The sequence below is a fragment of the Sarcophilus harrisii genome, chromosome 3 (genome assembly GCF_902635505.1).
Source record: "Sarcophilus harrisii chromosome 3, mSarHar1.11, whole genome shotgun sequence".
NCBI lineage: Eukaryota > Metazoa > Chordata > Mammalia > Dasyuromorphia > Dasyuridae > Sarcophilus > Sarcophilus harrisii.
Genome location: NC_045428.1, coordinates 310,893,161 through 310,912,925, shown reverse-complemented (window position 1 = coordinate 310,912,925; position 19,765 = coordinate 310,893,161). Strand labels below are relative to the sequence as shown.

Below are 19,765 nucleotides of genomic sequence, written 5' to 3'. Positions count from 1 at the left end.
TTGGTGCCTTAAGCATATCTCTTGAGATTATAAATAACAGAGAAGATATTAATCTGCATTGGTAGAGAAAGTTGCTCATGGAGCTTGCTACATAGGCATTATTGAAAGCTTGGTCCAAAGAGAAGGGAAGAGGAAAAAGGAGAAAGGGAACAGAGAGAGAAAGGGGAATAAGGGAAGAAAGGAGAAAATTTCAGAGAAACATGGGAATCACACGGACTCTTACAGAATAGAGTAGCACCAAAAACAATATAAATAATGATTACAATGTAATTATGAAAACAAAACAAACTCCCTAAAGTGATCAAGAGAAAAGCTGAGAAAATAAATCTCCCTTCCTTGAAGAGGCAAATCACTATAGCATATAACATATGACTCAGTTGACATATTAATTTTGATAAAGTACTTTTTTTCTTTTTAAATTGTTGTTAGAAGAAATGGCTCTGAGTATGAAAGCAAGATTAAAAATCCCAGAAGACTAGATTAGATCATTTCCAAAATTCCTTGGTTCTCTTTGCCTCAAGTCTTTCCCCATCCAGCCCATCTTCCATTCAGTGAGCAAAGTGTTCTTCCTAGAATGGGATCTGATCCATCACCATTTTCCTACCCTCTCTCCCCAATTCCCCCTCTCCATGCTACACACACATTTCAAACTCTAGTCGTTCCCCATTACCTCCACAATTAAATATAAAATTCTCTGTTGGCTTTTGAAACTCTTCATAACCTGGCTCTTCCCACTTCCTCTTACACCTTATTGCCTTCCAGGGACCCTACTCTCCAGGGACCCTGGCTTTCTTGTTTTTCCTAGAACAAAATGTTCCATCTCCTGAATCTATGTAACGTCATTGGAGGTCTCTTGTGCTTAGAATGCTCTCCTCTTCATTTTTACCTCCTTCAAGTTTCAGCTAAAACCCTATCTTTTGAAAGAAGCTTTTCTCACTCCCCCTTTAATACTACTGCCTTCCTTCTGAGTTTATCTCCATTTTATCCTGTATGTAGAGTTTGTGCATATCTCATTGCATGTTGTCTCCCCCACTAGATTGTATGCCCCTAAAAGGCAGGGACTGTTTTTGCCTTTCTTTGCATCTCTGGTCCTTACCACTTTGCCTGAAATACAGTAGGTGCTTAATAAATGCTTGTTTACTTGCCTTAGGGCAACTACATGTTGCAATAAAGTGCTCTGCCTGAAATCATGCTCATCTTTTTTTTTTTTTTTTAAGATTAAATATGTGCAATTCTCTGGAATATATTTCCATATTTGTCATGCTGTGCAAGAAACATTAGAACAAAAGGGGAAAAAACCATGAGAAAGAAAAAACAAATAAAGAGGTGAAAATAATATGTTTCAATCCATATTTTGCCTCCATAGTTCTCTTTTTGGATACACGTGGCATTTTCCATCCCAAGTCTAATGGAAGTGTCTTTAATCACTGAATTGTTGAGAAGAGGTTCATCTTTCTGAAGGCAAATCTTAACTAGCTGGGTGATACTGGGCAAATCACTTATCTCTGTTTGCCTCGGTTTCCTCATTTTAAAAATGATATGGAGAAGGAAATGGCAAATCACGCCAATATCTTTGCCAAAAAAACACCAAATTGGGCACGATTGAAATGACTGAACAACAAAAGGCTTGATTCACATGATCTTATGACCTCTGACAAGTAATAAATTTTAATATTATACTCCTACAGCATTATTTATATACACAAGACTATCCTCCTCCCTTTCTAAGTTCTGGCACTAACTAAAGAATATGAAAACTAAACTAAAGAGAAGCATCTGAATGCAGAGGAAAAGGTGATGGATTTGAAGCCAGCAAACCATGATAAAATCCTTGATTTGTCCCTTGCTGCTAGTGTGGTCTCTGGCAAATTGCTTAATCTCTCTAGTTCTTATTATTTTCACTTGTAAAAAGAGGAAACTGGTTGACATGATCTAATATCCCATCTAGCACTAAATCTATGATCTTATATTCCTAAACCCATTTAAGTGGAACAAAAGAGAATCAGTCTGAAGAACAAAATTCTTAAAAGAGGATCTGCAAGAAGTTTTCAAATATGGGAATGCTTCTCAGGTGGGAAGGTCCATTGCATATAATGGGTATTTATTAAATATTTGTTGAATTAACAATGGCTAAAGTATCTATCTAGCAAAATCCCTTGTAGATGTTATCTAAATTAGGTGCTATAATTATTCCATTTTGCAGATGGGGAAATTGAGTCTCAGAGGGATGAGGCTTGCCTAGTATCACACAGCTTATTGTTGGATTGTTTATATTTTTTTTTAACTCTTGTCTGATTTTTCATTACTCCATTTAGAGTTTTCTTGGTAAAGATACTGTAGTGGTTTGCTATTTCCTCTTCCAGTTCATTTTACACTGAAGAAATTGAAACAAAGAGGGTTAAATAACTTGACCAAGATCACATAGCTGTTCTCTGAGGCTAGATTTGAACTCATGAAGCCTTTCTGACTCTAGGTCCAGTTCTAGGTCCAGTGCTCCACTCACTTAACCATCCAGTGAGCAACTGTTTAAAGTAGGATTTGAATTCTGGTTTTCAAGTACTCAATCCAATAAGCAACCTAACTGCCCTTGAAGTTGGTAATGAATTGCTCTCTCACTAAGTAAATACAGGTAAACAGACAAAAGGGGAGTTTAGGTCAAATGAAACAAAGAATTAAGTATCCTAATAGGATGCCAAGAAAGGCTTTGGCACATCTTTCTTGGCAGCCTTTTTTTAATGTGTGTATTTTTTTTAAACAAATTCTCATTGGTCTGGGATGTTTTAAATATGGTTATATCTCAACAAAAGGGGCATAAAAGATTTCTCCAGGGGTCCTTTCAAATCTATAATTTTACAATTTCAAAATGACTCAATATGGATCAAGAGAATAAAATATGTATTCAAAATAATAAAATAAAAAAAATACATTCACATAGCATTTTAAGATTTCCAAAGCAATTTCCTTAAACTCTGAATCATCATAAATATCTCCATTTTGCAGATGAGAAAAGAGACTTAGAGACAGCCTTCTGCATGATCATACAACTCAGCCAGCTCTTCTGACTCCGAGTGATGAGTTCATACCATTTCATCACGCTAATTCCATTTGATTAGGGCTGAGTGGACTTGACCTTACTTTTAGGCAGAATCTCTTTCTCTAGCTCCTCTCCCAAACAAGGTCTTTCTTGATTGTGGAGATTACTAAGCAATACTGTCTTCCTGGCCTTCCCCTTTCCAAATTGAGCAATTAAAAAAAAAAAAAAGCTATTTCGAGATGGTTTGCAATTTCAACTTCTTTCAGTATAACTCCTTCCCCCTCATTTCTCAACACAGTTGGAAGTGAGAGCATTTATTGCTGGCAAGGAGTTCATTTTTTCCCATTTATCTTCCTAGTGACATAGCCCTTTCAGTCTCAGGTCTGCAATTGTTATCCTGAGCACCATCTCATTCAGGCTGAGTGGCTTTTATAACCTCCCATTTGCTAAATTCCAAGCTGGCAGTAGGGATTTAGAGCCTTTCTGCAGCCAAAATACAATGTTCAATAAGTTACCTCACTTGTTCTAACCCTTTGGTAAGGAAAAAAAAAAGTTCTATAACCTGCTTATAGGATAGATTGATCAGAACAGTAATCTCTATCCTGGCAATATCTTCTACATGGGGTGGTATGACCCAGAGGCAGCTAAAATAGAAAAGAAATAGTATTTAATTTGGAAATAGAAGACGGGTTCAAATCACAGCTCTACTCTTTCTATTCTCTTGCATGAGTCATTTTACCTAAGCCTCAGTTTTCTTATTTGAAAAACAGGGGTCCATTAAAACTTGAATGATAAAAATAAAATATGTATTTTTTGCCCAATCAGCATTTAGTAGATGTGGCTGGCACATAGTAGGTGCTTAATAATACTTTTTGATTGGCTAACTGCTAACTGAAAGTTAGCATTTACTTCAATTATGAATTAAAAACAATGATTCTGAGAAAGACTGGCTTCAACAGAGAGAAAAAGGAGTTTATAACACACACACAAAAAGCTAAGAACCTCTGGACTAGATAGATGGTCCTTAAGATTCTAGTTCTTTAATATTCTCAGGTGGCTAAATGGAACAGTGGATAGAGAGCTGGACCTGGAATCAGGAAGATCTGAATTCAGATATTTACTAGCTTTGTGGCCCTGGAGAAATCACTTGATTTCTGTCTACCTCAGTTTCCTCAACTATAAAATGGGGATAATAATAGCTCCTACCTTCCAGGATTGTTGTAAGGAATCATTTACATTTACAACAATCTCATTTGAGATATTTGTGAAGTCTTTAGTGTAATGCCTGGAACATAGTAGGTCCTTAATAAATTGCCTGGTTGGTTCCTTCATCTCTCCTCTTTCCCTTCCTCTTTTCTTCTCTTCTTCCTTCTCTCCCTCCTTCCCTATCTTCCTCTAAAAATAGTTAAATGAATCTGTCATTTGAATATTCTACCCCATAGTGCAGATTGCAATCCCTCCATGCCTGCCCAACTGTGAAAACCCTGTACATCGTATCCTATAAGTTTGCCAAAGGACTCTACCCAAAGTGCTAGAGGCCTTTTTTTCATTGTTCCTGCCGTGGAGAGAATCCCAAAAAGCCTCCTCTCCCCTAGGTTGTCCCTCAATCTATTTTATCATTTTTGTTCATAAATTCCTCTGATGGCATCTTTTCCTTCTCCCAATTCTTCAAGTTTCTTTATTTTTTATATTTTGCAATCTGTTCATACCACTAACCCCCCTGCTCTCTGTGGTACTCATGTTTAATTTTTTGAATTCTCCAATAGTCTCTGGTTCAATTTTCATAACATTTTACATGAAGACCAGTTTGTTCCCACTAATGTGGGCTGGGCAGGATAGCCTGGAGGTTGAGGTACTGCTTGTGCTAGAGCTATCTAGAGAATGGGCCAGGGCTGGGTCACAGCTCTTGACTTCAAGTAGCTATGTAACCTGTCACTGGAAACCCAGCTGCTGAGCAGTTTGGACTTGTTTTTGTAGGTCTGTTTATAAGTCCCAGGCAATTCAAGTGAGTTTGTGGAGATGGCTGATTCTTGTCCTTTTTCCCCCCCACTCCTTTTTGGTAAGCAGTCTTAAACTCAGTGGCTCATTTCTACTGTTTCCTATTCTCTCTTTTTCTCTCTCTCTCTTTCCCTCTTTCTTCCCTTCCCCTCTCTCCTTCTTCCCTACCTCCCCTTTTTCTTCATCTCTCATCCCTCTCTTACTCCCTCCTTCCCTCTTCCCCTTCTTCTTTCCTCCCTCCTCTTCTCCCTCCCTCCCTCTTTCCTTCTTCCTTCCCTGTCTCCTTCTTCCTTCCCTCTCTTCCTTCTTCCTTCCCTCCCTCTCTTTGCTTCCTCCCTCCCTCCCTTCTTTCCTCCCTTTCCCTCTCTCCTTCCTCCCTCCCTTCTTTCCTTTCCTCCTTCTCTCTTCCTTCCCTCTTTCCCTTCCTTCTTTCCTTTCTTCCCTCTTTCTTTCTTCCCTTCCTCCCTCCCTTTCTTTTTCCCTCCTTTCCTTCCTTCCTTTTTCCTTCCTTTCTTTTCTACCAGCCAGGACTAACCAACTTTTGGAATTCTCCATTAAGTCACTCAAGAGCAAGCCAAGGCTGAAAGATGCTCCTAGTTGCCAGTATGTACCCTCCCGTTTCTGTATTGGGATTGACATTCTTAGGAAACCTAGTTAGAAGTGTCAGTTTTATAATCATTCACCAACTCAAGGTTTCCACTTAAGTCATAGGCTTTACTGACATGTAAATAACCCTCACCCCAGCAATAGCTTTCAATTTAACTCAACTAGCATTTATTGAAGGGCAGCTTGGTAGTACAGTGGATAGAGCACCAACCCTAGAGTCAGGGGAATCTGAGTTCAAATCTGACCTCAGATACTCACTAGGTATATGACCCTGGGCCAATCACGTATCCTATTTGCTTCAGTTTCCTCATTTGTAAAATGAGCTGGAGAAGGAATAGGCAAACCATTCAAGTATCTTTGCCAAGAAAACCTTAAATGGGGTCATGAAGAAGAGTTGGATGTGAATGATGCTGTTTGATAGGCATATGCTGGGTGTGAGAGAGAAATATAAAAATGAAGAGGACTCTGCCTTCAAGTTTATATTCTACTAGAGAATACAGTAGGAGCACATAAATATGTGCAAAATACGAACGGAATAAGTACAGTGTATTTGTGCGGGGATGATGGGGTGAGAAGAAGAGCACTTAGAATAGGGAAGATGAGGAAAAACCTCTTTTAGGAAGCAGTACTTGAAATGGAATTTGACCAAAGCAAAGGAATCCTATAAGGAAGAGGAGAGAGCATTTTGGACAAAAGGTACGGAGGTGGAAGATGACTTTTATATATATACAAGGAATAGCACATAGGGCAATTTGGGTGAAATGCAGCATGAGTGAGGATGAGTAATTCGAGTCTGCAAAGAGAGATTGGAACCAGATTGCAAAAGACTTTATTTCAGAAAAAAAAAAAAAAAAAAAAAAAAGGAGTTTGATTTTATCCTAAAGAAAAGGAAAATCACTGAAGCTTTAGGAATATCAATTTGGCAGCTGTACAGAGGGTGGATTGGAGAGGGGAGGGGTTGGAATGAGGAAGGCCAAGACAGAGGCTATGATAATGCAGGTCACACTAGAAGTAAGAGGCTTTGGAACCAGGATAGTAGTTTTGTGGATGGCCAGAAGGTGACCGACTTGAGTTTTCACCAAAACTGAATTGAAGGGAACTGGTAACTGATTAAATATATTAGATGAAATAGAGTGAAATATATAAGATAACCTTGGAGTTTTGAACGTAAATGAATGAAGGATGATGGTGCCTTCAAAAGAAATGGAGAAGAGGAAAAGGTCTGGCTTTAGGGGCATAAGATAAATTGTTTTGGATATGTTGTGTTTGAGAAGCCTATATAATACCAGCACACAGGGAGGTCAGGATTGAATACTGAGAAATGGGAATTATTTGCATAGAGATAATATGGCTCTTGGCAGTTGATAAGCTGTCCTATAGACAGATGAAGAGGGCCTGGGACAAAACCCAGAAGTGTGTCCGTGCATAAGGGGTGACATGAAATTTTGTTGTTCATTTGGTTCAGGAATGTCCAACTGTCTTTGACCCCATTTGGGATTTTCTTGGCAAAGATACTAGAGTGATTTGACATTTTCTTCTTCAGCTCACTTTATAGGTGGGAAAGTGAGGCAAACAGGGTTAAGTGACTTGCTCAGGGTCACACAGCTAATAACAGTCTGAGGCCAAATTTGAATCATAAAGATGATTCTCCAAAGGAGCTGCACATGACCCTGAAGGTAGAAAAAGAACCGGGAGAACTAGCATCACAAAAACCCAAAGAGGAGAATGGCTTGGAAGAAAGGGTCTTTTTTTTCTCCCAACAGTGTGAAAAGCCACAATAAGGTCAAAGAGATTTAACTTTCTGTTAAAGGTTTGTTTTTTTTTTTTTCAAATCAACTCAGAAATATGAGCAATACAAGTATTATTATCCACCCTTCCCCTGCTTTTTTTTTTTTTTTTAAACATATAAACAGAAGCTAGGAAAAGTCAGATAATGAACTTGAATCTATATATTTTTAACGCACAGAGCAGCAGGAGTAATTTCTTCATATACCTCCAATTTGCAGCTTTATGCTCCTTCAAATAAAAAGGCAATTCTATAGAATCTCATAGAATTTTTGAGCTAGAAAGAACCCCCACCTCACTTTACTGACAGCAGTGATTTAACCCAAATTACACAATTAGTTAGCATGGGAGCAGAAACTAAAATCAAAACATCCCAGCAACCAAAACTTTCCCCAATGCACATGATAACACCTCTCCTATACATGCTAACTACCTCACCTCACTTTCCAGGTATCAGCCTTTGTATTCAGGCATTTTATTAGCACAGTTATTTTGCTGAGCTGCCAAATGATCAGTTCCCTCCTCCTGCCTTTCTATTGTTTGGTCCCTCCCTTGTTTATAGAGTCCAGAGGTAAAATGAAAGCTTATTTTGATTTCCTCAGTAAAATTTTAAACATGCAGGAAACACCCACCCATTCCCTAGATAAGTAGACTCGGACTTTCTTGCTATCCCAGCAAGATACACAGTCTGTACTGATTGAGAGGAGAGGGGGTGGGAAAGGAGAATTCCATGTACTCAGCTGGAAACCAGGAAAGAAAAAAACAACAACAACAAAAAAAGCAATATAGAGTGGTAGAAAGAACATTGGACTGGTTAATACTCAGGAATGCTGGGATCTAGGATCAGTACTTCTGCCACTAATCTGCTGTGTGCCTCAGGCAAGGTATTAACCTCTCTGGGCCTCAATATCCTATCCATAAAATGAGGAGGATGAACTAGATAAAAAGTCAATGAGGAAGGACTAAGAAGAAACATCTTACAGAAATTGCTTTTTAACTAAGGCCCTGAGGCTTTGGCACATTAACTCCACCCTTCCTCCATCATTCTGGTTATAATAAAGCCAGCATTGAGAGAAGACCTTGAAAGATGAAATTTAATGTTGCAGAACAGAAGGTTAAATGAATAGTTCTGTGCAGAAACAGGAGTTAGCTTTCACCAGGTCGTGGGACCCCAGAGGGAATAAGACATAAAAAGAAAACTAACAAGATAGCTTTAAAAAGTCAAACTATAGTTACACACACATTTTACTGCTATCTATACCAAAACTTCCCCAGTCTCTATTTAAGACATTTAGGCTATCTCAAATGATCTGGAGGGTATTATGAAATTCTGAAGATGTAGAAGCTTTAAGAAGATTTAAAATTATAATTGAAAAATGTTCTGAGAAACAAGGGCACAACTCCCAAACCAAAAACAATGAGCTATCATAATTTCAAAAAAGCTGGAAAGTAATGCCCCCTGCCACCACTCTCAATCCCACCCCCCACCCTACCAAAGAAAGGAAAAAATTCCATAATCTGTTCAAATGCTTTGTAAACACAAGACCAAATATGTGGAAAGATTTTTCGTTTCTAACCTGGGTGATTTGTGTTATTGATGTAATATAACAATGATTTTGTGGTCCCCTTATTTTAGGGGGGCTTCTGTTCTAACAATAAATCAGTAATTCTAAATCTTCTGGCTTTGGTTCAGGCTTTAGAGTCTGCCTCAGGAAACTCCCATGCCCAATCTGTCTAATTCTGAGTAGACTACTCCTCAATTCATTGCTAACTGATAATCTGGTCAGTGATAATCAAATTCCGGAGACCCCTCCTCTGGGCCACAGAATTAGCATGTCAGTGATACAAAGCTGGATAAATGTGTCCCCTTGCTTCTGTTTCTCTGCTAAATTCTCTTGGAATTTAGTCTGCTTGTAATTGGCCTTACAATTACAATAAACTTTGCCCTTTGACAAGGAAATGAGTTTGAGCCTGCAAATATTTTGCCTCCCACCACCTGTCTGTGACCCCAAACTTTTGGAGTCTCCTTCTCAACATCAACATTTTGACACTCCCTCTTCTCTTAACACTTCAACCACCCTGGTCCTCATTATTTTGCAACCTAAACTACTGCTATTGGTGTACCTATTTTAATATTTCTGCTCTGGTCCATCTTCCACTCAGATGTCAAATTGAGCTTCCTAAAATACAGGTCTGACAATATAACTCCCCCATTTAATCAACTCCTATGACTCCCTATTACCTCCAGGATCAAATATAAAATCTTCTGTTTGGCTTTCAAAGTCCTTCATTTCTGGGGCATCTTCCTTTAGTCTTCTCTCACATTATCCACCCTCCCAGATGTTCTGACCTCCAATGACATTTGCTTCCTTGAAGTTTCTCATACATGACTCTACTCAAAGGATTTTCCAGGTGTAGAACTTATTCCTACTTTATCTTTGCTTTCTGGCTTCTCTTTTCTCCTTCAAATCTCAGCCAAAGTCCCACCTTTTTCATGAAATCTTTCAGTCCTCCAGAATCCTTGTGTCTTTTCTCTGAGTTTACTTCCACTTTATTCTGCATATCTCTTGTCTATATGCAACTTATATACTTATATAAATAATTTTAAAAATTATTTACATGTTGTTAGCATTGCCCATCTCCTTTCCTTCCCACCTCATTAGACTATGAGCTCTTGGTGAGAAGGAGCAGTCTTTTTTCCCCTTTTAAAATACTTTCCAATTTCCAGTTACACATAAAGATAATTTTTAACATTCATTTTTTAAAATAAAATTTTGAGTTCCATTTTTTTTCTCCCTCCCTCCTTGCTCCTCCTCCTCTTTCCCTAAGATGGTAAGTAATTTTATATGTTGTATATGTGCAATCACTTAGAACATTCTCATGTTACTTGTGATGTGAAATAACAAAACAAAACAAAAGGAAAAAACAAAATATGAAAGGAAAATAGTATACTTAAATCCATTCATACTCTATTAGTTCTTTCTCTAGATGTGGTTAGTATTTTTAACATGGGATCTTTGGAATTATTTTGGATCACTGTAATACTGAGAATAGCTAAGTCAATCATAGTTGATCATCACACAATGTTGCTGTTAGTGTGTACAATCCTCTGCTGGTCCTGCTCACTTCACTTTGCATCAGATTGCATGTCTTTCCAGGTGTTTTTGAAATCCTCCTACTTGTCCTTTTAAAAGAAAAACAAAAACATAATAGTATTTAGGGTAGTCTGTTACCTTTCTTTGTATATCACGGTTTAGCACAGTGTCAGTGCTTAATAAATGCTATTTGACTGGTTCACTTTTTTTTAAAGAAAAGGAAAAATCTAGTTTTTAAATATTAGCAGAGGGTAGTTGTATAAATCTCTATAATTCAATATTAATGAACGGGAAATAATCTCTGACAAATCAATCTCAGAACATTTTCCAAAGAGAGGCAAGTCTCAATTCTCCAAGTCTGTGCTTTAATTCTCTCTGCCTTTCCTTATTTCATTGCTCATCAACACCTTCATGAAGGCATAGAAGAAAGAAAAGCTCAGGAAATGGAAAAAAAGATATAGTCAGATCTAGTAGCTTTGCATCTTATTGGTAGCTCTGGGAAAAGGTAGTCGCAATTTCTTATAGCTATCTAGCTAAACCTGTGTATGTGGGTTTCATTAACCGAGGCTATTATGAAACCAGAGTAAATGTTTATTGAAAAATCTTATTTAGATTTTGTCCCCAAAGTTCTTTTCTGCCTCAGAGGGCCTGTGAGATAACTGGTTCTGATTTTAATTTTTTTTTTAACAGATGTTATTGTTGAAAGTTTCTTATAAAGTTTAAGAAGGAAGAACTATTCAAAAAAAGAGCAAATAGGAAGTCAAAGATAGAGAGGTCCTCCACACACCAAAATTTTCACAGCAACATGTTTTACATTAGCAAAGAATTGAAAACAAAGTAGATGCCCATCTATTAGGGAATGGCCAAACAAATTGTGGCCTGTGAATGGAAAATTACTGTGACATAAAAAGTGATGAATACAAAGAATTCAGAGAAACATCAGAAGACTCATGAATTGTTGCAAAGTGAAATATGCAGAACACCCCAAAAATATAAAAAAACAATGTAATTGGAACAACACAAAAAAATAAAAATTTCATACTTACTAATTATAATAATAAAAATGAACCCTTACAGGAGAGATAAGAAAATACATATCTCTCCCTTCTTTGAAAAAGCAGGATATTATGGAAGTAAAATATTGCACATGCTGTTTATATAATGTTTAGTTTTGCTTTATTGCTTATTTTTCCTCTCCTTTTTAAAATCTTTACTAGAAAGGATGGTTTTCTAGATAGGGAACAAAGGTATCCTCAGAAATAAAGGTGACACAACAAAAACTATATATATATATATATATATTATATATATATATAAATTAAAAACTTTTAAAAGAAAAAATGTACAATTCTTGGATATCAATTAAGTTATACCCGACTTCAACTACAAAGCAAAAAACTATAGGAAGGCAGGAAATTATAAAGGATGAAGTAGAAAATTGTCTCCTTGTTAGGGGAACAATGTCATGGGGATTTTATATTCTGAACAAAGATATTTGTATTAACTGATTTTTTTTTTCTCTTGCACAGAAGAAAGAACAAGATAAGCAGGAAAAAGGAAACTCTGTGTCTTTCTTTTCTTTCCTACTAGTTCTTTCTATGGTAATGGAGAAAGCTAGAAAATAGGAAATTAGAAGTCAAGGCCAATTTATTGGAAAGGAGTTCAGATGGACTTTGACATGGATCTATCCCTAGAGAGGTAAAGTATAATACAGGAGACAATAGACTCACAAGTCAAGTCAATAAGCAACTATTAACAGTTGCTTATTAAGCACCAGGTATTGTGCTTAAACCCTAGTGAGACATGCCTCTAAACATACAAAACACTGAAGAAATGCTGTAAGATTTCAAGGAACTCCACAGCTTCAATGAGAAACAGTGTTGCTTCTTTCAGAACTCCATTGGTAGCCAGATACTGGAATTCTCTAGTATCAAGCAGGCACTTCAGAACTACAATGTTGCTTTGGACCAGGGATTCTCAGTCTTCCCTCTTTCCCTCCCTCCTTTCCTATTTTCCTCCTTCCTTCCCTCCCTCTTTTTCTCCTTTCTTCACTTTAAAAAAAAAAAAAAAAAATATATATATATATATATATATATATATATATATATATATCAATATATATCATTGACTCTTTTGCATACCTAGTGAAACCTCTGGCTTCCTTTTTCAGAATCTTTTTCAATAATTGGAGAAAATGCTGAATTTCGGTTGGAAGTTAGTGGAAAATAAAAATAGATTGCTTCTTATCCAAGTTGACAAATCCTCTTTGGGGTCTGTGAAGTAGTTAAGACTATCTTTGAATCCCTCTGGGATCAGTGAACTCTAGCTTTAGATTATAATATGGTAAACATGCTTTGTACTTCTAACACAGCAAATGTATAGAGAACAAGATCAAGATGTCCAAATTGTGTTTGATCAGCTTCAAATAATAATTTGACATTATGGACAGAATGAATTAAGCAAACTAGGCTGCTCTTAAGAAATCTGCTAACTTTCTAAAACAATTGCAGGATATGATTAGTCTCAGACTGAATACTGTCATTCCTCCTCGTCAGTGGATCAAAACAGGTGGGTATTAGACCAAGTCTTATTCTACCTTTCCTGTGTACAAATTGACACATGCAATAGAGAAGATAGGACCAGGAAGTTAAAGTCAGGATATATTTTGGGATATGTAGAGAATTAAATAAGCTTTAAACATTCAATTCAATGTGCATTTATGATTTAATTCAATAGGGATTTATTAAATATCTACTATATTCAAGACAACAGAGATAGTGAAAAGGGAAATAAATTGTTTCAACGGGGCTTATATTCTATAGGTTCATCAAAGACAAAGGCATGTAGACTATGTCTTGGCCGGATAATTGTGCTCTTGAAACTCATACAGAATCTTATAAGCAAAGTACTTTGGACTGACAACATACCTTATACATAGATTTATGAAGGACTCAACAAATTCTGGCCCCTAAGTTACTAGGTGCTTAGCATTTCACTGTACCAGTTGTTATAGTCAGTGTAATCTTACTTAAAATTACATAGCTGTACTCGTTTTTCCTCTTCAAGTATATTTCCATTCCATCACCATCCCTCTAGGCAAGTTCCATGCCTACTTTATCCTTAAAAAAATACTACATGATAACTTTGTAAAGAGGGTAAGTTTTTAAAGTTACTATACTCCATTTAGACTCTAATATAATAATCAGATAAGATCATGTCTCAATCAATAAAAAGATCTTCAATTAAGTGTGAAAAAAGCATTTGACAAGAATGATGCTACATGAGAATCATGATTTTGGGGGGACAGGTTAGTGGAATTTGACTGGCATCAAAGACAGCCTAGATTCAAAGCTCTACCAGGAGCAATAAGACTACTTCATGCCCAAGGAGACCTTTCTGAGACCCTCAAGAATGGGAGAAAAGGGTCTATAGCAGCAAGGAGTTGCCCACATTTATATGCTTCCTCATTTTCCTACTCTATGCATTTGTGGGAGATTATGGACCAATTTTTCATATTGTACATTTTGATAAATATTCCTTTCTAAGAGGTACTTAAAGGCCAACTGACTAAATTGATTCTGAATTGATAATCTTGGAAGGAAGAACACCTGTGGTGACTTGAGCCAATGGCATTAGAAGATACGTTCTGATATCTCAAGCTATTCCTAAAAATCCCAAGAGGATGATATAGCCAGTCTAACTCTGGGAACCCAACCGATCAGTGGGAGTTGGGACAAAAATCTTCAATGTTTATAACAACTATAACTTGAAAGAGTAAGTCTGGAACACTGGGCAATGCCACATTACAAAAATAGAGCCAGAAAGGGCACACCTGAAGGCTCTCTAGTGATCACTCAGCTTTAGTTCCTACAAACATAATAGAAGTCAAAAGAGGACAGGGCCAGGTAAGGAAAGGTCCAATGGGCATGACCCAGGGAATAACCATCTCAGAGGCAAAAAGCCCTGCTATGAACCTTTCTCAATCTTTTAAAACTGTTCTGTGGATCCTTATGGTTTTAATGAAACTGGAATTAAGTGCCCTCAACCAATATGCTATCTTTAGATAAACAAACAAGTGAATGTTCTTTATATTTCTTTCTCTCCAAAACAAAACAAAACAAAATTAATCAGGCTCCTAACTTGTAGGAGGTGGGGGAAAGGTAGAAAGGAGAAGAATGTGTGATTTCTAAAGCCAAAGCAAATATATTGCAGCACAGGATAAGATTTTCACTAGAAATGTAGAACTGAAAATATGAGTGAATTTGGTTCTCCAGGCAACACATTTACAATGACTCACTGATTATATGCTGTCATAGAAAGATCACTGGTTTTGTGTTTAGAGGCCCTGGGTTTTAATCCTAGCTCTATTACGTATTAGCCATAATGATTTTAGGAATTTCACTTAGTTTTTCTCAGTCTCAGTTTCTTTATCTGTAAAATGAGATTTGTAAAGTTAATCTTACAGCTTTGAATCTTTGATAAAATTCAAGTCCTTTAGGAAGATATGAGAGCTGTTACTCTACCTACAAGAAATCGAGTGCCACCTGGGCTTTCCATCTGCCCTGAATTGAACATAACAAATATGAACTCCCAATCAGAATGTGAGTTATTTAACAGGAAGGTGTTGCCTTGATTTTTTATTTGAATCTCCAGTATTTAGAACAATATCAGGCACATTTATAGAGGCTTAATCCTTTCTATTCCACTAGCGAACTAAGCATGGCATCAAGCTCTTAAGGTCACTAAAGCAGAAATGATTTCAACCTTCATTTATGATTACAAGATCTAAACCTTCTGCAGAAAATACATCTTGGTTTCTTGGATAGCTGCACCATTGCCACCTATGAGCCATACTGAATATTCAGTGACTAGACAAGTAAGCTCACCAACAAGAAGGCCCTGGAAAATATCCAGTCCGTTCGTTCTGAAACCACATTCATCATAACACACCCACAACAGGGCTGGGCTTATAAAAAGAACAGCTCAGATGTCTAAGCAACTTAAGTACAGTAAGCTGAAGTGGGTTAACCATAGACAGTGATCTCCCTGGTTGTTATTGGTCTCTTCTTCCTTGAGTTGCTGGGAGGTACCCATGAGAAATGAAGTTGCTCTGAGTTAAGTCTTTTTTCCTTTTTTTTCTTTCTTTTTTTTTTTTTTTTTTTTGGTCTCATTGGGATTTAGGGATTTATAATGATAATAAATGGTATCTTTGTGGTGCTTTAAAGTTTTGAAAACATTTTTCACTCATTAGCTCATGGGTCACTACAGGTATTATTTTAGGCATTATTTCACATTTTACATTCTGCTTTTATATATTTTATATATGTAAAATTACAAGAATGGCTAATTATACCTATTATTTTTATCATCATTATTTTCACTTTCAAAAGAGAGAAGAATAAAAAGCAGAGCACTTTGTAAGCAATATTTTACATATAAGGAAACTAAGAGTGCATAGCCATAATAACAAAGAATCAGAGGTAGTATATGAACTCAGTTCTTTCTGCCTCCTGGTTCAGCTGCACCTCAAATAGTAACAGTCACCTAAGAGAAAAGCTGCAGCAGTATAGTGGGAAGAGCAACTTGCTTAGTTTCAAAAGACCTGGGCTTTTAGGCAAGGTTCTTCCTTACAGGATCTTGAGCAAGTCGCTAAGTTTTCTCTATAAAATGGGGAGTCATCGCTGATACTGTCTACCTTGCAGAGTCATCACAGAGATCAAGTAAGACAAAGCATAAAACAGTGAAGGACCTCTAGTCTTATCACTTTATAGATAAGAAAGTGGAACCTTTAGAAAGGATAAATAACTTAGGCTAAGAAAAAAAATCCCAAGCCTCCTGACTCATGGTGCCACATAAATACAATCTATTAGAATTGTTATTGTGAATACAAGAAGAGATTTCCTAAGCAATCTGTCCAGAAGGAGCCATTGATCCTAATTTTCCCTTTTTCAGCCAGACCTGCTTCCACAATTCATAATCTACTCTCAAGTTGAATCATCTTGAAAAATAAAGAACTTGATAAAAAAAAAAATCATTAGTAGAGTTCTAGAACTTCATGTTACAAACCAGAATAAATAATTGTCTGAGCAAAAAATGAAATCTATTGGATCACTTCAAGTAAAAAACATACCACACTGAAAAGTGATAGGAAAAAACTAGATTCAAGCTATATATTCAGGCAGAATAGGTAGCAGAAGACATTTTAAGGAAAAAGAATTTCAAGATTTCACTAGCTAAGGGTTTCTTTAGTAGGGAGACTACTATGAACTTTAGGCTTTAACCCACAGATGATTTACCATTTAGAAACTCAAACAACTAATCTTCCCCAGACTTGGAATGTTCCATTCACTCCAAAAGCAGCTCCTTTCCTCCCCTTTATTTGAAGCATTGGCGGTTTTTCATTTGTTTGTTTTTTAAAGCATCCTTTGGTAGAAAGTTCTTTCCAGTGACTTCATGGAAAACCCCTCTCCAAGCCCCAATTTTTTGGCATTGTCAATAAAAGCCTGTGGATTCTGGAGGAGAAATTCCCATTGATGTTGGGAAGAAAGGGGGAAAGGAAGGAACAATTCTAGAATGACAGAATCTCACCTCTGACTGGTTCCTTCAAAACGTGGATATAACCTAGGCCTTGAGATTGACAAGGAAACCAGCTCCACTAATCCAAAGAGCCGATCCAAAAGCCAGCCACATGCTTCTCTGGCTTGAAAACGAGCAGAGCTATAGGGTTTAAAAAAAAAAAAAAAAAGTATTGCTTTGGTTAATTGCTCTGAGGAATGGCTAATTACAGCTATTATTTTTATCATTATTTTCACTTTCAAAAGAGAGAATAAAAAGCAGAGCACTTTGCCATTTCATCCTTCCAGTCCACTAAAAGAGCTCCCAAGTTCAGCACTTCTCCCTGATACATACACCCTTCCCCACAGCTTGGGCAAAGGACTACTAGGGCTGTTTTCAACTTAGAGCTTCTCCCGAAGCATCTTTCGGGCTGGGGTAGAGGGATGAGTTCCTCTCTCTTATTTTCTCTCAAATCAGGCATCATAACACGCGCTTGAAGTAAAGCAAAATCCTGTGGTCTGATGTACACAAGAGGACACTGATTGAAACGCGTGACCACAATCTCACAGGGAGAGGGGAAGAGATAGGGTGAACGGTGCCCATCCTGCCCTTGAACAATGCACAAGCTCTCTTCATAGAGGGATGCTGCGGCTTGTTCATTCGGAATCCTTTTTGCTATGGAAGGACAAAAATCAAAGGATTCTTCTCGCTGCTTTTCGCAGTTTTCTCCCTCCCGCCCCCCCATCTTGAGGGCTACTCACCCCCAAAGCCACGCCAGCCAGCTGTCGCACAGTCCTTCTCGGGTGAAATCACTGCCTAACACTGGCGCTAGGAAAATCAATCGGCCTCCCGTAACAAATCCATGGTCGCTTTCCCGGAGTCTTCTGCAAACCCTTTTAGTAAGGAGTCTTTAGGCACACAGACACACACACTCACACACACAACACAGCCTCGGTCTTCCCAAGGTAGTGGTTGAAACCCAGGCCACCTCAGCCCCTCCACTAACTGTCCCCACCCCCTGAAGTCCAGCTCCTCCTTAAAGTGACAACGCACCCTCGCTGCAAAGAGCTCCCCACGCCAAACATTCTTTATATTGCAACAGCGGCGGCTAAAAATAGCCTTGCATGGAAATGGCGGGGGGAGTTCAACATTGCCCCTCGGCCTTCGTGGAGTTCTGCACCCCAGTGGTCGGTAGAGACGTAGGAGCCACAGAGCCGGAATGCCTGAGCAAGCCCTCGGGTCCAGCTGGGAGACTGGGGAAAGGACGCTGACCTCCAGCTGGTTTCGTTCTCCCAACTCCCGCCCCCCTGCTTTTCTTCTCACAAATAGCCCAATCCGGCCATTGGAGCTCCAGTGAGCTGGCTTTAAGGTGGACTAAAAGTGGGAAACTTGTCCGGGGGACCTTAAGGGAAGCTTGTGTTAGAGAACCTTCAATTCTAAATCCCCCACCCCCAGGCGCTTAGAAGGAGAAAGTAAATCGGCCAGAACTTGAAGCACACATCTTCCCGAATCAAAAAACAAATATTAACATAATCTAATAAAGTTCAGTGTCAGTGCTGTAAATTTAAATTGCATACCCTCAGGATCATTTCCCTCCCTTCAAAAGGTACTTTTTACAGATTTAGTAAAGCTTTTTTTTTATTTGCAAGTATCGTAAACAGTGGCATCTTGCACAATTGTTCAGTAGTCCGACTCTGTGACCCCATTTAGGGTTTTCTTGGCCAAGGTACTGGAGTGGTTTGTCATTTCCTTCTCCAGTTCACTTGACAGATGACAAAATTGAGGCAAACAGGGTTAAGTGACTTGTCCAGGGTCACACAGCTAGTGTCTTAAGCCAGATTTTAACTCGGGAAGAATAGTTTTTCCTGATTCCAAGGTTTGGCACAAGGTTTGCCACGGTGCTATCTAGCTGCACAGAACAGACAATGAATATTTATTGAATTGCATCAATATTGAAGACATAACAAAAAATATCATCCTGTCAAATTAGAACTCCACGTTATACCCCTCTGGACACATTGCTTTGTACTTATAGAAAACACATCTTAATTTGTTCTATGCCTCCAGTTTTGGATCTATTGCTATGAATACCAGTTACCTGGAGAAGTTCGGTGTATTTTTTTTTTTTTTTTTAGTAAAAATGTCTATTTAAGCTTTATTTCTTTTAGACTGGCCCCTGCTTCTTTCAGACCTACGAGTCTAATCTGGTAGGCTCCTTATATTTCTTTAGCATTATTCTTTTTACATTAGAAAATGTAGTGTGGTTAGCATCCTGGGATCTTTTTTCTGCTGCTGACTTACTTTTCCTTTTATTCATTCAACCTTCTAAATCATTTACCTGTCAAACCAATCACTTTCACCCATCTATTTTCACTAGTTAGTACCTTTTACTTACCAAATTACATATATGTTCACTGTTGTATTCTATTCAAGGTTCCACAAACATTTTCTAAGTGTCTCAGTATGTTTAAGTTACTGTAGGTACTAGGTCTTGGGATCAAAAAAAGATTATATTGTTTCCCTTCAAGGAAGTGCAGAAATGGCAGCAGTGTAAGTACAGCATAAACACAAATTAATATTACATGTGGTACATTGTGATAGTGAAAATATATCTCCCCCCCCCAATGTACTCTAAGAACATTTTTAGAGAAAGTTCCACAATGAAAGTGATATCTGAGCTGAGCCTTTAAGG

The 19,765-nt window shown here is 37.7% G+C and overlaps 1 protein-coding gene across 1 annotated transcript in view; it reads right to left on the bottom strand.

Annotated features, from left to right (window-relative positions):
* MRAS (muscle RAS oncogene homolog) overlaps positions 1 to 18,364 on the bottom strand; it is a 110,220-nt gene extending 91,856 nt beyond the window's left edge. The window contains exons 1-2 of the mRNA XM_003763723.4: positions 17,835 to 18,364; positions 17,107 to 17,235 (exon numbers count right to left, since the gene is read on the bottom strand). The gene's annotated coding sequence lies outside the window, so the exon portion shown is untranslated. The remainder of the gene's footprint in view (positions 1 to 17,106; positions 17,236 to 17,834) is intronic.
* Positions 18,365 to 19,765: the final 1,401 nt, after the last annotated feature.